General features: G+C 38.4%; 1 protein-coding gene across 1 annotated transcript in view; it reads left to right on the top strand.

Annotated features, from left to right (window-relative positions):
• Positions 1 to 635: 635 nt before the first annotated feature.
• The window catches only part of megf11 (multiple EGF-like-domains 11), a 289636-nt gene continuing 266997 nt past the window's right edge, over positions 636 to 23274 (top strand). Inside the window, exon 1 of the mRNA XM_034288058.1 lies at positions 636 to 890. The gene's annotated coding sequence lies outside the window, so the exon portion shown is untranslated. The remainder of the gene's footprint in view (positions 891 to 23274) is intronic.

The raw sequence follows: 23274 nt of genomic DNA, 5'->3' as shown, positions 1-23274 counted from the left end.
GTCTTTCCTCCCTATAATTCTTTCATCGCATTCCTCTGACTCTCTCTCTCTGTATTTGCTCTCTTCCATCTCTCCCTTTTCATTTTTCTCTCAGTCTTCTCTCTCAGTCACTCCCCTTCTCTCTCTCCCACAGTCTCATTCTACTCCACCCCAAGCTGGCTCAGCAAACAGCGGTATAATCAACAGCAGCTAGTGGAGGGAGGTGAATATTATTCATGCCAAACAGAGGTGTGCGAACGTTGGCAGTCTGCCCTACAGCAACACATAATTTCCTGTTTGTTTTGATGAATAAAATCTGTCACTGGCTATTCGATTGACAAAATATAATAAATATGCCTCAGTTTCTGCTTTTGCCTCATATTTACCAAATGCGCACATAGAGATTGTTGTTTGAGAAGTTGTCGGGATAGATGCGTTTTGTTTTAAATGAGCACTGCACTTTTCTTAAAAAAATACAACCGAAGAAAGTAAGTGAACAGAATCTGTATAGGATGTAGATGTGGGCCATTTGTTTCTCTGCGCGTGCAGCCTCAGCACCAGCCAGCGGTCTGTCCTGACGTCACATGCTTTTAAAGTGGGCCGCGCTCTCCTCAGCGCGAGGGAGATGAGAGAACAGACCAACCGTCCGCCGTAGCTGAGCGGAGAGGGATGCTGCTTCACAGAGCTATTACACGTATCTCACTGACTTCGGCACATTTATATCTCACAAGAAATCGGTCCAAAGTCCGTCAAACATTGTTCCACATTTTTGCTGCGTTTATTGTTAAATATTTTGGAAGAACGTTGTATTACAATCTCTTTTTATTTCAGTAAAAGGACGCAAAACATCCAAACCGCCGTACCTTCTGGGTACTTTCCAGTCATAGAAAGAAATATCACATCTTCAACTGGTAAGTTTTCTTTTTTCCAGTTATTCGGATTTTATGGTTACTCCCACTCAATGTCGCTTTCCCTTGCTCTCTTTCTCTCTGGTGCAATGTTTTGTCCAATAGGCTACACCTGTTTTGCCACCACAGCTGTCAGCTTGTTCAGGAACACTCAGCAATTAATTTACGTTTCAATGAAACGCTATTCTCTTTTTCAAACTGAGTAAATAGATGAGTGTGCTTCTTACTAATGCAGGCTAGACTACTTGTGATTGATAGGACTGTCAAACTGCTTCTCTGCTGTTGTTATTCTGCACAATTATTAAGAAGACTGCCCTAGTTCAGTTGAGTAGCTAGCTAGCTACTTTAAATTGCACAGACTGTGTCTTACGCTCGAATATTAATTGAAATGTTACGCATGATGTAATGGAAAGTAATTTGAATTTGCCTACAAATAGACTACATTATCAGGATAGATTCCCCATGTTCCTCTAAGTCACAACCCTAAGAGATAACTGAGCAACGTAAATACAACCCTGTCCCATATTACGCTAGTCCCCTAGACCAGCCTTTCTTTATTCCGGTCCTGGTTCCCCAAAGGGGTGCACATTTCTGAAAGTGCAGTGTATATAGAATAATTTCCGTCTCCGTCTCCAGAAAGTAAATTGTTTGTAGTTAGTCTAGTTAACGTTGATTGAAACGGACAGAGGGGTCAAGTGTTCCCGTTATCAGGCGGGACAGTTGTCCTTCAAACCGGCCTGGAGGGAGAAGCATCAGTGGAATAGAATCACTATTGATTTTACTGCATCAGAAACTAAGCGTTTTTAATGTGCTGTATTATAATGAACCGCTAGATGGCGCTGCGGGATTAAGACGTGCCAGGTTATCGTTTACTGGGAGTGAGAACCCATCAAATCAGCAGCCCAACTGTTGACAAATAAGCAACTTGTAATTTGTCAAGAATTACAAAAAATGAAAATTCATGCCCCCCTCCCCCAATGTTTCTTTCATGAGAAACAGCGTTTGAAATATAATGAGAACATGCGCTTTCAGCATTTAACTTCATGATTATGGAGTTTCAGCTGACAAAAGAAAAAGGTTGTCTACCTGTTTTTTAAAAGGTACTTGAACATTAGCTAGGAAGGCCGTTTTGCCCTGTGGAATGGGCTGATTATTTCCAATATTTACTGATTGATGTCTTTATGTCAACATTATTTTTATATTTTTATTTAAATTAGGCTATATAGTGTAATAATTATTTGCAATATTTCACATCCATTGTTATCATTTAGTTAAATATTGACAGGTCTAATATTCTGACTTCAATCTGCCTTCCTAAATAAATAAAGGTTAAATGAAAATAGAAGATACTAAAGAGATTCTATGTTTAATGATTTATAGGTTTACAATTTTTTTGATGATGTAGTGTAGAAACGGAGCTTGTGTGTGTTATATGGTGGAGGCTGTTGTCTCTCATAATGACAAGCCAGGGCCTTTATGATCTACTGTCTCTACTGTCTCTATTAGCTCTGCTGTCTCTACTGTCTGTACTGGCTCTAACATCTCTAATGTCACTACTGTCTCTACTGTCTCTACTATTATGAAAGGCCAGGGTCTGCCAATTATGCCATCTCTACAATGTCTATCGTCTCTACTTTCTCTCTATTATAATGACATGCAACATGAAATACATGCTGTCTATTGAATGCTTTTGTAAAGTACTATGTGTTGCGGTGAACGTCCTTTTCACATATTACAGATGCTCACAAGCCCTCATACACACGGAAACACTGTGCAAAAATAGCATGGCGGGTTAGCTATAATTCAAAAATTAATATACTTTAATAACTTCCTTCAGCATGCTGTGATATGTAAATAGCTCATTCTTTGTGAGTGGGTTTGTAGCTGCATTAAGGTAACCTGTCACCAACTCGTTCGTCAAAACTGCACTTTCGCTTTACAGTATTACAGTCATGCAGCTTTTGTTTTCTGACCTGGAGGAGACCAGAGCTTTTAGTATAATGAAACAGCTTTCTGTTTTAAAAGAATCATTCATTAGTTCAGTTGTATTCCTGTTCTTTAAAGAAGTGACTGCTTGGTCCCTTGATGCTGGTACTTAACAGTCGGCTCAGAGGGAATATCCTGGACATGTATTCCTCTTCATAATGTAGATGGATTGTAACCTCCTTCTTGCTCTCACAAGGCCTTCATAGTATGATTTGTTTTCCACTGCGCTGCTTGTCAACATGTTTCTGTTCTGTATTACTGGTCTTATAGACCTGCTAGTTTATAGATGGTTGCCTCCATTGCTAGATCAATGTTTTGACTTACACATTAATAATACTGTTTACCCATTGATTACTAAAGAATGATACTTAGAAGTTCCCACAACACAGATGGGTTGACTTGTAATAGTTCAAATTAAGGATCACAGATTTAACCTTAATAATTAAGTGCAGAAAAAAGAAAAAAGAAAGTTTGTATGCTTGCTTACATGCATGAAACAAAAGTCTACAGATAGTTTTCCTGTATGGAATTTAGACCAGAGGCAGAGCTCTTTCTTGTTTAGCTACTTTAATCTTTACATCTTTTGGGGCTATTTATAAAATTGACTTTGCTCTTGTGTTCTGATTCATCTTTGCTGGTGATTCTTTTAAATCTGCTGCATGAATGTTTTTGCAAGTGTCTTTTTTTTCCAATATTAATCAAAAAACACAAAAAATGTCAAACACTTCTCAATCTGAACAGTGAAATCATGCAGTACTGTACCTGTGAGAGGTTTGCCCTGCTGAATGTGTTTAAGAAAGGTATGGTTGTAGTTGTGAGTTCCCGACAGGTCTGATAGTAGTTACATATGTTTAAGACAGGTTTGGTGGTAGTTGTTGGTTTTTAAGACCACTCTAGTTGTAGTTGTACACGTTTAAGACAGGTTTGGTGGTAGTTCTATGTTTTTAAGACCATTCTGGTTGTAGTTATATATGTTTAAGACAGGTCTGGTGCTAGTTGTATGTGTTTAAGACAGGTCTGGTGGAAGTTCTAGGTTTTTAAGACCATTCTGGTTGTAATTGTATGTGTTTAAAACAGGTTTGGTGGTAGTTGTAGGTTTTTAAGACCATTCCGGTTGTAGGTGAATGTGTTTAAGGCAGATTTGTTGGTAGTTATAGGTATTTATAAAGTTGTGCTAGACTACTGGAGCCCAGTACAATATGCTACCAGTCAACCAGCCACCAACCAGCATGGCAACCAATCAGTCAGCCAGTTAGTCAGCCACTCAGACAGCCAGTTAGGCAGTCAGTCAGCCAGACAGTTAGTGAGTCAGTCAGTCAGCCACATTGTATTTTTCTGTTACAACAATTTACTGTTGAATCTTTCATGATTTTTCTGTGTTTCATAGTAGAAGTAGAATGTGAAATTAGAGGGGTAAATTAATTTATTGCCTGTAGAATAACTTTATAGTGCACATTGATAAAGTGTAGAATTATCCACACCTTAAAGTGAGTATATTACTGTATTTCTTTAAAGATACTGACTTTAACCCCCCCAACTTATTTTATTTTATTCACACTTTACCCAGTTTTAGTTGAAAAATATTAGAATTATTTCCAGGAGTGCCTTGTCCTTCACACATATGGTCATGGATGGTAACTCTCCGTTGGAGTCTGGCATTCCTGTGGAGGAAACGCACATAAATCACTTAACAGAACAAAACGTTTATGACTCACGGTTCAGAACTTTTATTTTGAGGGTGGGAAATGTTTAATATAAAGAGGAAACTTTATTTCTGTGGGGTGAGATAGATAATCATCTTCAACACAGTGAGCAGGAACTGTCCCTCTCCCATATGGGAGGAGCATACTGACACTTAAAAAAATAGGGATGGCCACGGTAAGTCAAATATTTGAATAACCAAAATTAAGTTAGTCTTTGAGTACTTGTGTGGATTTATTTTTGTCCCTCAAAAATGATCTTACATTTGTTTTTGTTTGTTTTTATATATAGTTCTGTACATGATTTTTGTAAATACATTTCCTATATACTATTTTACATAAGATGACATAGCTTCACATTTGACTAAATATACAATGTTTCTAAGTAATTTTTATGGCATGGGTTCCTTCACACGTGTTTTTGTTTACAGTCGTCAATTTGAGCCGTAGTGGTGTGCGGGCCCAGTCAATTTATGTTTAGTCTACTGTTAGCAAGTGGATGAAAGTTAACTTATTCAAGGGAAGATGTAATATATTTTCGGAAATAATTGTTACCTATCAAAATATTTTGGCTACAAAATGCTATGCAAAGTTTGTGTTTTTAAAAAACATGTATTTTGGGTAACCAAATATTTTTCTAATAATAACGAATACAATTCGGACAATAACAATGCAGACCTCTATTGAACATGTAAGTACAATCCCATTAGCGTTTCTGCCAGCCGGTGTAACCTTACACAGCTAAAGATATCAAGTATCTAATATGTAGCTACTTTAGTTGCGGTGTAAAGCTACTTCAACCTGCATGTAGTCACCACCCTTCATCCACAAAATATTTAATGACTCTACACTCGCCTGCCTGCCCTGAGGATAAAACCACAAAGACCGTAGGTTAGGAGTCAGCCTGCGCGCACAGACACACACACACACACACACACACACACACAAAACACAGGGTGCAACACTAAGCATACTGAGCCGTTCTGACAGACATTTAATGAGAAGCAAGCAGAAACGTCTTTGTCTCTGAGCTGTTCCCAGAGATACACATGTGTCCTCCAAGGATGCATGAGGGGTTTGTCTGTTTCTCTAAAATCCACATACAGGCTGCCTACTACAATAGTCTGATGGTGTCTGCACTTTACAGTCTAGTAAACCTTTTCAGCAGGAGGCTTGGTGTGGGGATCAATCAATACATTTAATTAGGACTGATTAATGAAGAGGGGTTTGTTGCTTTGAATTCCCAAGGACAACATGTATTGGCATCCTGGGTGGATGCATGGCTTTGTATGGGATGAATGTGTGTGTGTTGATTTTCTGACTCAGAATTACTGTATTTCTATGAAATAATCAGTTCACACTAGAGTGAGTGAAAGGCATTTTAATTACTTAATTCATTTTCTACTGAGATTCTAGTGGGTAATAAAATACCCAGCATTCAGTAAGGCAAAGAACACACAGGCCTAGTTGTTATAGCAAAGTGTTTAACACTTGTAAATTAATACAGGTTAACACACTTTTTTGAATACTTTTGAATACTTTTTAAAATATTTTATAGTACATTTATAGTAAATATCCACATACAGATTCATTGATTACTCTGTGCTTGAAAGTGGAGATTTTACTACCGGTTTTGATCAGTTGGAATAATGATCATTTAGAATAACATTAAATGCTGATTGCAACAATATGAAACAGAAGTGTTCAGTTTTTCAGTGGTCTCTTAATTTTTTCCTGGAGCTGTATATTTATATACAACGATCAGCCATAACATTATGACCACCTGCCTAATATTGTGTAGATCCCCATTTTGCCACAAAAACAGCCCTGACCCATCGAGGCATGGACTCCACTAGACCTCTGAAGGTGCTGTGGTATTTGCCACCAAGACGTTAGCAGCAGACTTGTTTGTCCAGCACATCCCACAGATCCTCGATTGGATTGAGATCTGGGGAATTTGGAGGCCAAGTCAACACCTTGTTGTCGTGTTCCTCAAACCATTCCGGAACCATTTTTGCTTTGTGGCAGGGTGCATTATCCTGCTGAAAGAGGCCAATGCCATCAGGGAATACCGTTGCTATGAAAGGGTGCACATGGTCTGCAACAATGCTTTGGTAGGTTGTACGTGTCACAGTAAAATCCACATAGATGGCAGCACCCAAGGTTTACCAGCAGATCATTGCCCAAAGCATCACACTTTCTTTCCCATAGTGCATCCTGGTGCCATATGTTCTCCAGGTAAGCGACGCACACGCACCTGGCCATCCATGTGATGTAAAAGAAAACATGATCATCAGACCAGGCCACCTTCTTCTATATATATATACACACTCACCTAAACGATTATTAGGAACACCATACTAATACTGTGTTTGACCCCCTTTTGCCTTCAGAACTGCCTTAATTCTACGTGGCATTGATTCAACAAGATGCTGAAAGCATTCTTTAGAAATGTTGGCCCATATTGATAGGATAGCATCTTGCAGTTGTTGGAGATTTGTGGGTTGCACATCCAGGGCACGAAGCTCCCGTTCCACCACATCCCAAAGATGCTCTATTGGGTTGAGATCTGGTGACTGTGGGGGCCATTTCAGTACAGTGAACTCATTGTCATGTTCAAGAAACCAATTTGAAATGATTCGAGCTTTGTGACATGGTGCATTATCCTGCTGGAAGTAGCCATCAGAGGATGGGTACATGGTGGTCATAAAGGGATGGACATGGTCAGAACCAATGCTCAGGTAGGCCGTGGCATTTAAACGATGCCCAATTGGCACTAAGGGGCCTAAAGTGTGCCAAGAAAACATCCCCCACACCATTACACCACCACCACCAGCCTGCACAGTGGTAACAAGTTATGATGGATCCATGTTCTCATTCTGTTTACGCCAAATTCTGACTCTATCATCTGAATGTCTCAACAGAAATCGAGACTCATCAGACCAGGCAACATTCTTCTAGTCTTCAACTGTCCAATTTTGGTGAGCTTGTGCAAATTGTAGCCTCTTTTTCCAATTTGTAGGGGAGATGAGTGGTACCCGGTGGGGTCTTCTGCTGTTGTAGCCCATCCGCCTCAAGGTTGTGCGTGTTGTGGCTTCACAAATGCTTTGCAGCATACCTCGGTTGTAACAAGTTGTTATTTCAGTCAAAGTTGCTATTCTATCAGCTTCAATCAGTCGGCCCATTCTCCTCTGACCTCTAGCATTTTCGCCCACAGGACTGCCGCATTCTGGATGTTTTCCCTTTTCACACCATTCTTTGTAAACCCTAGAAATGGTTGTGTGTGAAAATCCCAGTAACTGAGCAGATTGTGAAATACTCAGACCGGCCCATCTGGCACCAACAACCATGCCATGCTCAAAATTGCTTAAATCACCTTTCTTTCCCATTCTGACATTCAGTTTGGAGTTCAGGAGATTGTCTTGACCAGGACCACACCCCTAAATGCATTGAAGCAACTGCCATGTGATTGGTTGATTAGATAATTGCATTAATGAGAAATTGAACAGGTGTTCCTAATAATAATTTAGGTGAGTGTATATATATATATATATATATATATATATATATATATAAATACACATATATGTGTATTTGTGTATATACACTTCCGTTATGTGTACTGTACATACAGTGGGGCAAAAAAGTATTTAGTCAGCCACCAATTGTGCAAGTTCTCCCACTTAAAAAGATGAGAGAGGCCTGTAATTTTCCATCATAGGTATACTTCAACTATGACAGACAAAATGAGAAAATAAATTCAGAAAATCACATTGTTGGATTTTTTATGAATTTATTGGTAAATTATGGTGGAAAATAAGTATTTGGTCAATAACAAAAGTTAATCTCAATACTTTGTTATATACCCTTTGTTGGCAATGACAGAGGTCAAACGTTTTCTGTAAGTCTTCACAAGGTTTTCACACACTGTTGCTGGTATTTTGGCCCATTCTTCCATGCAGATCTCCTCTAGAGCAGTGATGTTTTGGGGCTGTTGCTGGGCAAAACGGACTTTCAACTACCTCCAAAGATTTTCCATGGGTTTGAGATCTGGTGACTGGCTAGGCCACTCCAGGACCTTGAAATGCTTCTTACGAAGCCACTCCTTCATTGCCCGGGCGGTGTGTTTGGGATAATTTTCATGCTGAAAGACCCAACCACGTTTCATCTTTAATGCCCTTGCTGATGGAAGGATGTTTTCATTCAAAATCTCACGATACATGGCCCCATTCATTCTTTTCTTTAAACAGATCAGTCGTTCTGGTCCCAGAAAAACAGCCCCAAAGCATGATGTTTCCACCCCCATGCGTCACAGTAGGTATGGTGTTATTTGGATGCAACTCAGCATTCTTTCTCCTCCAAACACATGATGGTAGCCTTTGTTACTTTGGTCCCATTTCTCTGCAGGTCACTCACTAGTTCCCCCGTGTGGTTCTGGGATTTTTGCTCATCGTTTTTGTGATAATTTTGACCCCACGGGGTGAGATCTTGCATGGAGCCCCGGATCGAGGGAGATTATCAGTGGTCTTGTATGTCTTCCATTTTCTTATAATTGCTCCCACAGTTGATTTCTTCACACCAAGCTGCTTACCTATTGCAGATTCAATCTTCCCAGCCTGGTGCAGGTCTACAATTTTGTTTCTGGTGTCCTCTGACAGCTCTTTGGTCTTGGCCATAGTGGAGTTTGGAGTGTGACTGTTTGAGGTTGTGGACAGGTGTCTTTTATACTGATAACAAGTTCAAACAGGTGCCATTAATACAGGTAATGAGTGGAGGACAGAGGAGAACTCTTTCTTGTTTGTAGGTGACCAAATACTTATTTTACTGAGGAATTTACCAATAAATTCATTAAAAATCCTACAATGTGATTTTCTGGAGAAAGAAAATCTCATTTTGTCTCTCATAGTTGAGGTTTACCTATGATGAAAATTACAGGCCTCTTTCATCTTTTTAAGTGGGAGAACTTGCACAATTGGTGGCTGACAAAAAAGTGTTTTGCCCCACTGTATAAACATATTATTATTTTATATTTTTGATATATACAGATTTGTGTGAGAATAAGAATTCTATCATAAGCCTTCAATTTAAACAGCCACTCTGACCTTTATTCTGCACATTAAGTTATATGCCTCCTAAGTAGCCCTCTATTCTCCTAATGGTGCCCTACTGTTTACCAGGGCGGGCACAGGCAGGGCACTACAGTAGTGCACTACACGGAGCAAGGGGCTATTTGGATAGCAGGCGTTTTCTTCAGCAGTATGACTGACTTTCAGCATCTTAAAACGGCACCCAATGCCCTGTTGAGTGCCCTACATTTCACCAGAGCCGTGTTTGGCCCAGGTGAAAGGTAGTGCGCTATCTAGGCATTAGTGTGCCATTTCAGTCACAAGCACTGACTGATAGATGATATGTTATTTTAGCTGAAAGTACACTGAACGTTGAACTAACAGCCTGGAGCCACAGTAACGACTGTATTAGCAGAAGTTAATGAAAAATATGAGTATATGAGACTAAAACCCCTGAACTTTTCAGGGGCGAAAAATCTCAGTCTATATTTTTGTGAAACCAGGATCTAATTTAAATTTCCTTAACCCCTGGGGGATGCAAAGGGGGGTATTAATAATAAAAGCATCTCAATAGTAAATATTACAATGCTGTTTGGCAGAGCTGGAATACTCAGACCTCCGTCTACCACTGTCCCACTGTCGAGTGCTTGTGTCCAGTATCAATACAGTTTTCTCAGACAGAACTATGTTGCATTTTGCCAAACAGTGAATGTGTTTACAAAATGTAGCTGCTTTTTTCAAAGTGTAAATACATTCATAACAAATATTTCTTATCATCAAAATTACAAATGCATTCATTATAGAAGCATGGCTGTTTGCAAAAACTGTACATAAGCACAAACACATTTCTGTAGAGACCAAGCAGATCAAACAGGATGTCAGTCTGGGTACAGGCGCCTGTTGCAGTCACTAAATCATGATTATCAAAATTGGATATCCGATTATCAAAATTGGATATCCGATTATCAAAATTGGATATGCGACTATCAAAAGGGGCAGAACTGTGGGAAAGTACCTCACTTCTACAGCTGTTTCACCAACAAATCAAATGTAATCCCTGATCCAAAACAAAATGAGACAATCTGTGATTGTGTTGCTTTCATGAAACTGCTACACTGCACCCACGGCACACTGAACGCTGCCACGGCAACATAAATTAGCATGAAAAAATATCAAGATGCTAGAAAAGTCACATATCATATTCCTCTGCAAACATACAACTGAGTAATGAAACCCTTAGTCAAATTTGTTTATCTGTTACTTATAGGCTTTTTGTGGTAGTGTGTGCTCCTCAACAGAAATATTCCTTGTCTTAAGGCGCTTTCAAGATGTGAACGCCATGGGAGGGAATTTGGCATCTAGGTTTAGCTCAATAGGTTATGCAGAAAGGCAACGCCGAGCTTCAGCTAATTTGTATTTATAGACACTATGTTTCATTAGTTGAGCATCATATGATAATATACATCTTATAGCATACCTAATAAATTATGTATAGGCTATGGATCTACTATGGTACAATTATTTTAACAGTGTTATTGGGCTCATTTCTGGAAGTGGAAATAATATTTTGAATGGCATCAGCATTAGTTATTTTTCAGTTGTTTGGAGTACTAGGAATGTCCTAGTAAATTCCCCAGAACTTAGCTTCTCAGTATATAGCAATTCTCTCCACACCTCCAAAACAAGGGAACATGCCCAACAGGGAACAATTCATAATGTGGATTTATTCATCGGTATCATCAAAATCCAATTCCATGTTTTCAACACAAAGGATGGCCTGCTCATAGGTTTGGCAAGTGGAAACACAACCCTCTATAGAAGCTTTGTAATGGGAAGGACACAATGTTTAATTGATGTAAAAGTAGAAGTGAGCCAACTTATTCTTCTGACTCTCTTCAAGTCCACGATGGCTGTTGTTTAGATCTTTCTCTATGTTGTACCTGACCTACTACTGACAAAAACATTCCAGATTTTGTACAGCAGTATTTACAAAAACAGAGAACGCATTGCAACCTCTTCTGCTGTGCTGAGAACAACATGTCGGTGTCCTGTGAACAAAACACTTGACAGAGAATTGTTTTTTCATGGATGACAAGGGTATTTACTTTTTACTAAAGTGAATCTAAGATGAGCAGTCCAAACATTGCATTCAAGCTATTTATTCACAAGTATTTTACCACTGTTGTTGTGCAAAATGTATTTGTAATGACATTTCCAAAAAAACCTCCTGTAAGTCATAAAGAAAAACTACTGTAAGTCATTAAGAATAATTATTGTAGGTCATTAAGAAAAACTCTTGTAGGTCATTAAGAAAAACTCTTGTAGGTCATAAAGAAAAACTCTTGTAGGTCATTAAGAAAAACTCTTGTAGGTCATAAAGAAAAACTCTTGTAAGTCATTAAGAATAATTCTTGTAGGTCATTAAGAAAAACTATTGTAGGTCATTAAGAAAAACTCTTGTAAGTAATTAAGAATAATTCTTGTAGGTCATTAAGAAAAACTCTTGTAGGTCATTAAGAAAAACTCTTGTAAGTCATTAAGAATAATTCTTGTAGGTCATTAAGAAAAACTCTTGTAGGTCATTAAGAAAAACTCTTGTAGGTCATTAAGAATAATTCTTGTAGGTCATTAAGAAAAACTCTTGTAGGTTATTAAGAAAAACTCTTGTAGGTCATAAAGAAAAACTCTTGTAGGTCATTAAGAAAAACTCTTGTAAATCATTAAGAAAAACTCTTGTAGGTCATTAAGAAAAACTCTTGTAAATCATTAAGAATAATTCTTGTAAGTCATTAAGAAAAACTCTTGTAGGTCATTAAGAAAAACTCTTGTAGGTCATTAAGTAAAACTCTTTCCTGACTGCAGCAGCCAACAGCATTGATGTCGGTCAGCTAGGACTCTGCAGAGGAAAAGCTGGTGATCAAACGCTCACACACTCTCTCTCTCTCTCTCTCTCTCTCACACACACACACACACAGACACACATACACACACACGCACACACACACAGGAATAGATTATGATGGCACAGCACGTTGAAGTAAGCTGCTATCACTGTGAGGAGGCAGTTTGTCCAACACATTCAGAGGGTCTGGAAATTCTACTAATTACAGAAGACTCCCACATAACAAATAAAGGTCCTTTTATTAGCATGAACAATCTTAGTCTGGAGTTCTCCTCTAAATGTACAATATTAGGACGACTGCTACCCCCAACACTTACTGTGTAAATGAAAACATTAGGTATTATAGGCACACACACACAGACGCACAATACACGCACACAGCAGACATACACACACACACACACACAGGCACACAGACATATACACACATGCACAGACAAACAATCACAGACAAATACACACACACACTGATGCACACAAACACAAAGACACACAGAGAGACACCCACACACACACACACACACACACACACACACACACAGCGGACACACACACACACCACATCTGCCCACAAGCACACTACAACTCATACACACCCCACACGCAGAGCAGCACTAAGCATGCTGAGCCCTCCTGACAAACAGTTATTGAGAAGTGAGCCCAAATGTGTTTGTCTCATTCTCCTGTTGCAAAGTGAGGTGTGTCCACCAACGGCACACATGAGGGGTTTGTCCATCTCTCCAGGATCCACGTCCAAGCAGGCAGCTGCTATAGTATGACTCGATCTGAAGCTCCATCTCTATGGTGAGCTAAATGTCTTTATTATAACTTTATTTTTCTAGGTCAATCTCACTGACAATTATAAATCGATTTTCCCAAAGAAACCATGGCCAGAAATGCAGCTAACAGAGTTGCAAAACACATTAAAACATGAAGCACAAAGCACTTTAGTTTAAAACCTCAAGTTACACATTGAGAAATGGATGTTACTTACTGGGTTGTGTGGTGGAGCTATGGGTGAAAACACTGACAGCTTCATTGTCCATGATTGTTTAAACTAATTCAGAGAGACTGACCTGATATTTCATGTCTTTTGTGGTTCCTTCCTTCCAGTACAACGGGATTGCTTTTCCCCCAAATCTATACAGTACGTGCCTTAGGGCATAGTTGACATGTGTCTGCTGGACAGTGTAGGTGCACAGGTAAAATGGCAGCTGTTCCAGCCTTATGACGGGTGAGAGTTTGTAGAGGGTTTGTTTCAAACCTCAGCACCCCAACATACACAGTGTCCAGGCTATGTACTCAAACCACCGGGGCTAGTGTGTCCAAAGCGTCTTCATAGTCATTAACCCATTGCTTTCTACTTGAATTTAATAATGTGATTTGACTATATCTGTAAATCCCAAACCAATATTTTTTTCTATTTATTCCAAGTTAATCCATTTTTCCTTCACCAATTTTGAAGATATTGATATTTATGTGTTGTTGTGACTTTCTGGTAATGGAGGACTCACACTGAGCATTTATACAGTTTCTTTTACGATTGTAAACAAACATTATTTATTACTGCGGATACAATTGCAAAACTCTAAATACAGTTATCACAACACTTTCTGTGACACAAAATGCATTCAAAGATAACATCATACAAAAACATATTTACTAACAAAACTCTATGTATCTACAGGTCATTTTGCAAATGTTAAGATACCCTTATCAAAACTGTTAAACATAAGTTCAAAAGCTGTTTAAAAGCTACTCAAAATTGGATTAGACTGCAATTGTCTGCAATTTCTACAGTAAAATAGACAATCTAAAATAATAACTTTTCATTATTCACTGCAAATTTTCATTCTACATTACCTAACTGAAGATCTACCTGGGCCATATGGTGTGATGTGGAGGAGAACTGTGGCCCAATGCAGCAGACAGGGTTGACTAGCATTGGTATATATCTGTTTCATTTGGACATTGTGCTATGCATATTTATAGGGGGTAGATACTCTTTGTTTAACAGTAATGTAAGTATTTTTTTGTGTATTTTGGAATTACTCAGCAAAAAGCGAAAATCCAGTAAATTGTATTGAAGCATATTGCAGCCTTTCAGACTTATTTATACTTCTTACAGAACATTCTGTACTGTACAGATTGTGCCACTCTTCTTTTGTAAAAATGGTTGAATGGGTCATACCACAGATTCTCGATTGGATTGAGGTCTGGGCTTTGACTAAGCCATTCCAAGACATTCAAATGTTTCCCCTTAAACCACTTGAGTGTTGCTTTAGCAGTACACTTAGGGTCATTGTCCTGCAGGAAGGTGAACCTCCATCCCAGTCTGTAATCTCTCCAAGACTGAAAGAGGTTTCCCTCAATAATTTATCTGTATTTAGCACCATCCATCATTCCTTTGAAACTTTTTTACTTGAAGCAACAGCTTTTTTCTGGCCACTCTTCCGTAAAGCCCAGCTCTGTGGTGTGTATGGCTTAAAGTGGTCCTATGGACAGAAACCCCAAAGTCGCTGTGGAGCTTTGCAGCACCTTCGGGTTATCTTTGGTCTCTTTGTTGCCTCTCTGATGTATGCCCTCCTTGCCTGGTCTGTATGTTTTGGTGGGTGGCCCTCTCTTGGCAGGTTTGTTGTGGTCCCACTCTTAAAACATTTTTATAATGGATTTAATGGTGCACCGTTGGATGTTCAAAGTTTCAGATATTTTTTATAACTCAATCCTGATCTGCACTTCTCCACAACAAAAAAAAAACTGACCTGTTTGGAAAGAAAAAAATGACCAGTTGGGATAGCTTCTTTGGTCTTCATGGTGCTGGGGCTTTTCAGAATTGGTGAATATATACTGAGATCATGTGACAGAACATGTGGCACTTAGATTCCACACAGGTGGACTTTATTTAACTAATAATGTGACTTCTGAAGGTTATTGGTTACACCAGATCTTATTTAAGGGCTTCATAGCAAAGGGAGTGAATACATATGCAAGCAGGACTTTTACGTAGTTTATTTTTTCTGTAACATAACTTTTTTTAAATTTAAATTTCACTTCACGAATTTGTAATATTTGCTGTCCTGCTTTTATGTCTATTACATGAAATCCTATTAGAAATCAATTTACATTTCATATTGTAATGCAACATAATAGGAAAAAAGCCAAGGGGGATAAATACTTCTGCAAGGCTCTGTACATTTCACATTTTTATTTGAAAATAAAAAGCTAATTCTAAAATAGAAAGAACATCGATTTGGTAACGCTTTACCACATCTCAGAATTATCTTGTATATTCTTTGGCTACTTTGTGAGCCAACGTTTTCAGCTATTTAATTTCCATGAGTGATTAAAACTTCTTTTCTCAGGGCTCTTGGTTGTCTTTCTGCATAAAACATACAGTCAGCAATATCTCTGGGACATGAAATGGCAATACAATTGCTGTATTGAATTGCAATATATAATGGTTGGAAGCAAAGTGTACGGCAGTTTATCGGCACCTAAGCATTGGGAGCTAATTTCCAGGTCTAATATACAGAATGTGTAAATCAAACACTAAGGTCTCTTTCCTTTGGTGAAATAAGCCTGTGGTGAAATAAATAAATAGATGGATAAATAGAGGTGTGTGAGGGGGACAGAACCAATAGAGCTTACAAATAGTTACTCCTCTATCTGCCTTAACATCAACCCCACAGGAACTTCAAGGCTGTAAATGACCTGAGAGACATTGCAAGAAGGGCCTTATACATGATCAAAAATAACTTGAATTCCCTATTAGAATGTGACTTAAAACACCCCAGTTGGTCTTAGAACCCAATGCCTTCAATGGTTGTGAGGTCTGGGTTCAGTAAAGTATAAAGGAGCTGTAGAATTTCACAGCCACCTAAAGGAAAGTGATTTTCAAACCTATCCAAACCAATCCATAACTAATCCTTCATCTATAGAGGGATGAACCTAGAGAAGATCTTTCCAAGCCAGCTGGTTTTGGGACTCGTTTCACAAACACAAACAGTCCCAAAAGGACAGCGAAACAGTTAGATCCAGACACATTCCTACTGATCATACAGACCCATAAATAATATGAAAACACATGATAAACGAGTAACCAGTGGAGCATAAATAATACTGTAAACAAAATAATAATACCTGGTTGTTAATTGTTACAACACTGTATATTGCTAACAATTTAAAAACATTTTATAAAATAATTTTGACTAAAGATGCAGAATGTCACTGAAGAGCATGAATATCCAACAACAAAAAGGCTCCAAAAGGATTTTACCTTTTTTCGTATACACAGATAATATAAAATAAAATGCAAAAGTTAATAAATCACTGAAAAAGCAAGCAATGAACAAAAGTCCTTTTGGTGTAGCGGTACGAGTGACAACTATGTTAGGATTAGCCACAGAAACATATTCGGTCTAGTTATTCATATGGTGTAAGATAGCCAATTGCAAAAGTGCAATTCCATAATGTGTAACAAGGCATTGTGTTCACTAAAATAATAATATTTTGTAATTAACTGTTATTTTTCCACAAGTGTACTAACATATACCAATAAATCATTATTCTATTGTTATTACAATGTAATACCTGTGGTATTACACTGTTAATACAGTTGTTAATATGTGTTTCTATAGCAGTTTCATAGTAATAAATGTCAACTTAAGGGAACGTCTTACCATGAGTTTTTATTGAGGATTGTTTTTACTGGTTGGACAAAATATGCTTACAGTAGCATTTGTAACATTGTGTGTGAAAGCAATGAGAAATGACTAACGGTTTTCAAACAAAGAATACGGCAGTACTCATTAGGTTATAATAGAGATAAACTTGACCTCAGTTTCAGTTAAAGAATCTTAGCAATTGAGAACAACTGGTCATCTTAAATTTATTAACTTAAAATATTATAGTCTACACTGTGGTATTTGTCATTGTATAACACATCTTTGTCATTATTGAATATTCTTAGTAAATTCTTACAACAGTTGATCTAATAAAATTGGGCTGAACCTGCTGCCTGCTTTTCTCATTAAAAGACCTAATTTACAATGTGGTCAATAAAAGTACCACAGATTGAATCTAAAACCACAGGTGTTTGTATTCACTTTGAGCTACTACATCTGAACCCGTTTTCCCTCCCTTGTCCCTGCCAGAAGATGTTCACATTCAAGGGGGTAGTTTGTTTCAGTTGTGACCATAGGTTTTAATTTAGTTTGACATTTTTTATTCAATATTACTGCTGTGCTCATTAGGTTACAATGGAGATCAACTGGTACCCAATTTCATTAAACGTATCTCAGCCATCTAGAAAAACTGTGAGAAAGTGAAAGAGAGAGTGAAATGGAAAAATATAACTAATATTAGTTTTTTTACATTTCATTTCTCTTGTCACTTGCATATTGTTACAACATTATACATACCTAATAATATAATATTTAAAATGTCCTTAACATTTTGAAGATTTTGCTTGTGTAATGTGTTATTGAAATCTAAATGTTTATTCTGAGCATTATTCCTTTTTTTAAATTTTGTTTTAAAGCCACTTGCTTTGGCAATGCAAACAAATTATTCCATTGTGAATAACATAATTTAAGTAAATAGATGGATATAGACAGACAGACATACCAATGGAAACAAGACTCAAAATATTTAGTCTACAATTGAACCAGTTGCCTCATATGGAACCTTAAACCAATAAAGATTATAAAAATTAGCAAAACATGAAATTTAAATCTTATGGGAAAACCCCAAATGATGCCTGCTGGGCAGAATTAGGCCAATATCCATTATTTATAAATACCCCAAAATGAGCTTATTAAATAACAACAAGCCACAATCTGTACCATTCCAAATCCCTGATATGCCAAACATTTTATATAAAGAAAAGTCCCTTCTTCAGTCAATCAATCAATCAAATTATTTGACATCAGCAGATGTCAAAAAGGGCTTTTGCCCTTCCAATTAGTCCTGAGGCTATGTTCACAAACCACTGTGAACACAACTCAGATAATCTAGCCCAAACAAATTAGAACCACAAAATGTTCCTGCCGTTCCTGCCGTTTTAAATTTAGGAGGACATGAGGTTTTGGCAAACACCTGCGGAGTACCAGGCTTGAAAGTCCTGGTTGTGTTGTAGATCAAGATACCTGACGATTTCAGCTACCACTCTGCTGAAATTGTAACTAGTCATCACAGACAAACCTGGTTGTGATCATTCTGCTTCCAGGGAGAGGTGGAGAGCGAGCTGCATTTCTTAGTACACTGTGACAAATACCAAGATCTAATCTTTCTTTACCAAAATTATCAGTCGCTACAATGAATTCAAGACTAGAGAAAAGGAAGAAAAAATCTAATACTGTTTAGAAGAAAAAAATCGAAGAAATTTCTTGAACTGATGTATTTTTTTGGATTCTACACAAATGTATAGAGGAATGCTAGAGGAGATCTGGTCCTCGTTGATTTGTGACATGTCTGAATGATATCATTGGATCATTGGGTCCTCTAACCATTTGTTAATCTGCATAAACCAGATGTGTCAAACTTGTGGAACAGGTTTGACACCCCTGGCCTAAACCATCAGTGTGTCTGTTCTTTGTTATTCAGGAATGTTGCCGGCAGTCATTTACAATCTTCCCCTAGCCCCTCTGGGGAAGTTGGGGCAATTTGCTCATTTGGGTAAACACTTGGGACAGGACAGAGGAAGAGACAACCAGGGAAGGGATAAACCAACAAATGTTGTCTTTACAGGATATATATGCAGATTCTTACCTCCACCCATTCTTGTGTATGTATTGAATGTATTTCCAACCGACCCCAGAGATGTCTCACGGTTTGTTCTATACATTTCCATGCTCCAAATTTTCTTTACCCCAATGACCCAATCTGAGGGACAGCAAATTAAATAATTAGGGGGCCAAGCAATGAAGTTGCTGGAACCCTTTTATGTTTCTATGTTTTATTAGGGGGCCAAGCGACGAAGTTGCTGGAACCCTTTTATGTTTGTACATTTTATTAGGGGACCAAGTACCGTAGGTACGGTACCCTATTGTTTTTGTTGGTTTTATTATTTATTTATTATTATTTTTAGTATTAAGTCTCTGGGGTCTTTCAAATTCGCCCCTTGGATTTTCCTCCATTTTGAATTTGGTGAAAAACACATTAACAACATTTCCTCCGAGACCGCTGAACGGATTTGCATGCCGTTTGGTGGGAATGACCTTTGAACCATTATCTTTAAAAGTTATATAAGAAAAGTTTATATCTCAAATAGTATGGCCGAAATCAGCGAATGAAATAGAGCTGGGCGGGTCTATGAATTTAGAAGTCCATTAATCCCAAATGGAACATCAAACAGCTATGAAACGAAACATACACGTAAATGTGTCTGTCACGAATGGACAGAAAAAGTCCCATACAGAAATACCTCTTGGCGGTGCTACAAACATCACCAATGTTTCTCACGGTTTTGCTGTTAACAAAAACACACTTAAACAGAATCTCCTCCGAAACCGCTGAACAGATTTGGTTGACAATCAGTGTGAAGGACCACTGGACCATTGTCTTTAAAAGATACATAAGAAAAGTTGATATCTCAAACAATATGGCCTCCATTTTGAATTTGGTGAAAAACTTGTTAATGACATCTCCTCCGAGACCGCTGAACGGATTTGCATGCCGTTTGGTGTGAATGACCTTTGAACCATTATCTTTAAATGTTATATAAGGAAAGTTGGTATCTTAAATAGTATGGCTGAAATCAGCAAATTAAATTGAGCTGGGCGGGTCTACGAATTTAGAAGTCCATTAATCCCAAATGGAACATCAAACAGCTATGAAATGAAACATACTCGTAAATGTGTCTGCTACGAATGGACAGGAAAACTCCCATACAGAAATACCGCTTGGGGGCGCTATAAACATCACTGATGTTTCTCACGATTTTGCCGTTGATCAAAACACACTTAAACAACATTTCCTCCGAAACAGCTGAATGGATTTGGATGTTAATTGGTGTAAAGGACGACTGGACCATTATCTTTAAAAGTTCTATTATTGTAAATGTTTCTGGTGGATTTTCAAAATAGGCATCTGTGTGCTATTTCAGTTATTATAGATCATAACTCGGTGAGACTGTTCAGCCAGCCAGCCCTGTGGTGTAGTGGGAACATCCCGGGCCTTCAAATTTGTGACCCCTGTTCGATTCCCTTCTCCAATGTTCCAAATTCTGTATCTCATAAATGCTTTTCCACAAGGTGCTTTTTTGCCTTCACACAGCAATACATATGTGAAATTCCATGATTTTCATTTATTTGCAAGAATAATTGTTTTACGTGACCCTTTTATGCTGTTATTGTTTTCCAAAGAAAGGAACCAGCCATGGAGTGATTGGAGTCAATGGTTTTGTTATAAGTAGGATGTATAACTAGCCATCTATAATAATCTTTGTACTACAGTACACTTTAGTTCCGTTTCAAACGTTTTGTTTCCAACTTTCTCAGCAAAATTGTAATGGCTGGGGTAAAATTTACATTTGGAGAGGGTAGAGAGCTGTAGGGCCAACCTGTAGCCCCTGTGGTGTAGTGGGTACATCCCTTTTCTGCAATACTCTGACCCTGGTTCTATTCCCCTCTGAGATGTTCCAAATATTGTATTTCAGTTATGTATATCCACTCCGTACTTTTCAGCCTTTACACAACAATATATATCCCCTCTGTAATACCATGCTTCTCATATGTTTAGGAGAAGAATTGTTTTATGTGACCCTTATATACTGTTATTGTTTTCCAAAGACACAAATCAGCCATTAAGAAATTGGAGTCACTGTTCCATTATAAGTAGGATGTATAGCTATTAGCTATATAGTCTTTGTGCAAGACTACTCTTTAGTTCCGTTAATAAATGTTATTTTGTCCACGTTATTTCAGCAAAAATGTAATGGCTGAGGTAAAAGTTACATTCTGCTGTTTAAATTGTGTAATGATTAAAGACAGTCTGCCACATAGAAAACCAGGGATTGAAACCTGCCAGCCACAACAACATTCAACCCTCTTAATCGCCTGAACTAGGATTGCCTGGTTCCTTTTCTGGTTTCAAGGTTTTGTTTTGATTTCCTCTCCTTCGATTGGACATCCTGACTACTAGCGGTGTTTGGCATTTTTAAATAGCAATACATTTCTCTAGTGAGAGCATGCAGTGAGATGCTTCCTGTGCCCTGCTTGGCCCCCTGAAACGCTGCTCGCAGCTTGAATTTGTTTTTGTTTTTCATGTAACACCTTGAGGCTTTGCAGTAATTTCATACTGACTCTTTAATCGTCAGGTTACTCACTCAGTCTGATGTGTGCTGGTCTACTAGCATGCGGGTGGAAACCCACCCTTGTCTCCCCCCTGTCTCCCCCTGTCTCCCCCCTGCCTCCACCCCTGCCTCCACCCCTGCCTCCACCCCTGCCTCCACCCCTGCCTCCACCCCTGCCTCCACCCCTGCCTCCACCTGTTTGGTTCTGTTTCCTTTTCATGGGGGGGATTGGTACTGCATACCTTGCCCATTGCCTATGGGGATTGTTGTAAATTATATTATGGTGTATATATCGTTATTAGTATTATTGTATACATAAACATGGGGTGACTGTGAGGAACCCCAGAGGGGCTGACCCTAATGCCAAGACCTGTAACAGTATGTCTTGCATGTCGCCAATAAATGGTTGAACTAATACATGGCGTTATCTGTCTGAACTATTCTCATTAATGATAAGACCTGTTAGTAAAGCTGTTGGAAATGGTTTAATATTATTACCATTATTATTGTCTCTATGCTGTTGTTCTGACTTATGTAATTTAATGTATACTATGACAACTTAAGCAACCTCGCCTTCCATGTCAATACATTTTGTTGAATTGAATTGAATCGCTAGATAGACATGCAGACATAGACAGATAGACAGAGAGAGTTATATATAGATGGAGAGACAAATATATAGACAGATAGGGAGATAGATACTTGCCCATTGGAAGGAGGAAGAGCCAGAGCTCTCATCTCTCCTCCAACTCCTCCACCTCTGCCTCCTCTGTCCTGGGTCTGATTAATGCACTCATCAGTTCTTTTCCTGTTTGTCCTAACGACAAGCAAACCCCTCCAGGGAATCCTCTGACTTTTTACAAATACTGCTGATTCATCTGTCCTGTTCACATCTGATGCTGTTTCTCCTGATTCATCTGTCCTGTTCACATCTGATGCTGTTTCTCCTGATTCATCTGTCCTGTTCACATCTGATGCTGTTTCTCCTGATTCATCTGTCCTGTTCACATCTGACACTGTTTCCCTCCTCCTGTCAAAGATACTACTAACATGAACACTAGCAGGCTGTTCTCTCTTCTCTCTTCTATTTCTCTCCTGTCCCCCCATTTCTCCTCTCTCACTTCTGTCTGACCTCTCTTATCACTGTATGCATATAAGAAGCAGGTATAAATCTTCACGTTTTTTATTGTCTGTATGGACCCATAGATCAGTAGTAGTAACAGTAGTAATAGAGGCCCTGTTCATACCTAGTTCTAACATGCAAACTTCATGCTGTATATTCTAACATGCAGACTTCATGGGCTGGATTTGCAGACCAGACTGTGAAGGTTTTTGGTCCTAGACTGTATCTGTGAAACTGGACCCATATGTTCTAATATGCATACTTCATATGTTCTAACATGTGTCCTTCATCTTTTCTAACATGTGTACGCCATCTGTT

The sequence above is a fragment of the Esox lucius genome, chromosome 19 (genome assembly GCF_011004845.1).
Source record: "Esox lucius isolate fEsoLuc1 chromosome 19, fEsoLuc1.pri, whole genome shotgun sequence".
Lineage (NCBI taxonomy): Eukaryota > Metazoa > Chordata > Actinopteri > Esociformes > Esocidae > Esox > Esox lucius.
Note: the sequence above shows the minus strand (reverse complement) of the source record. Positions and strands in the feature narration are given on the sequence as shown.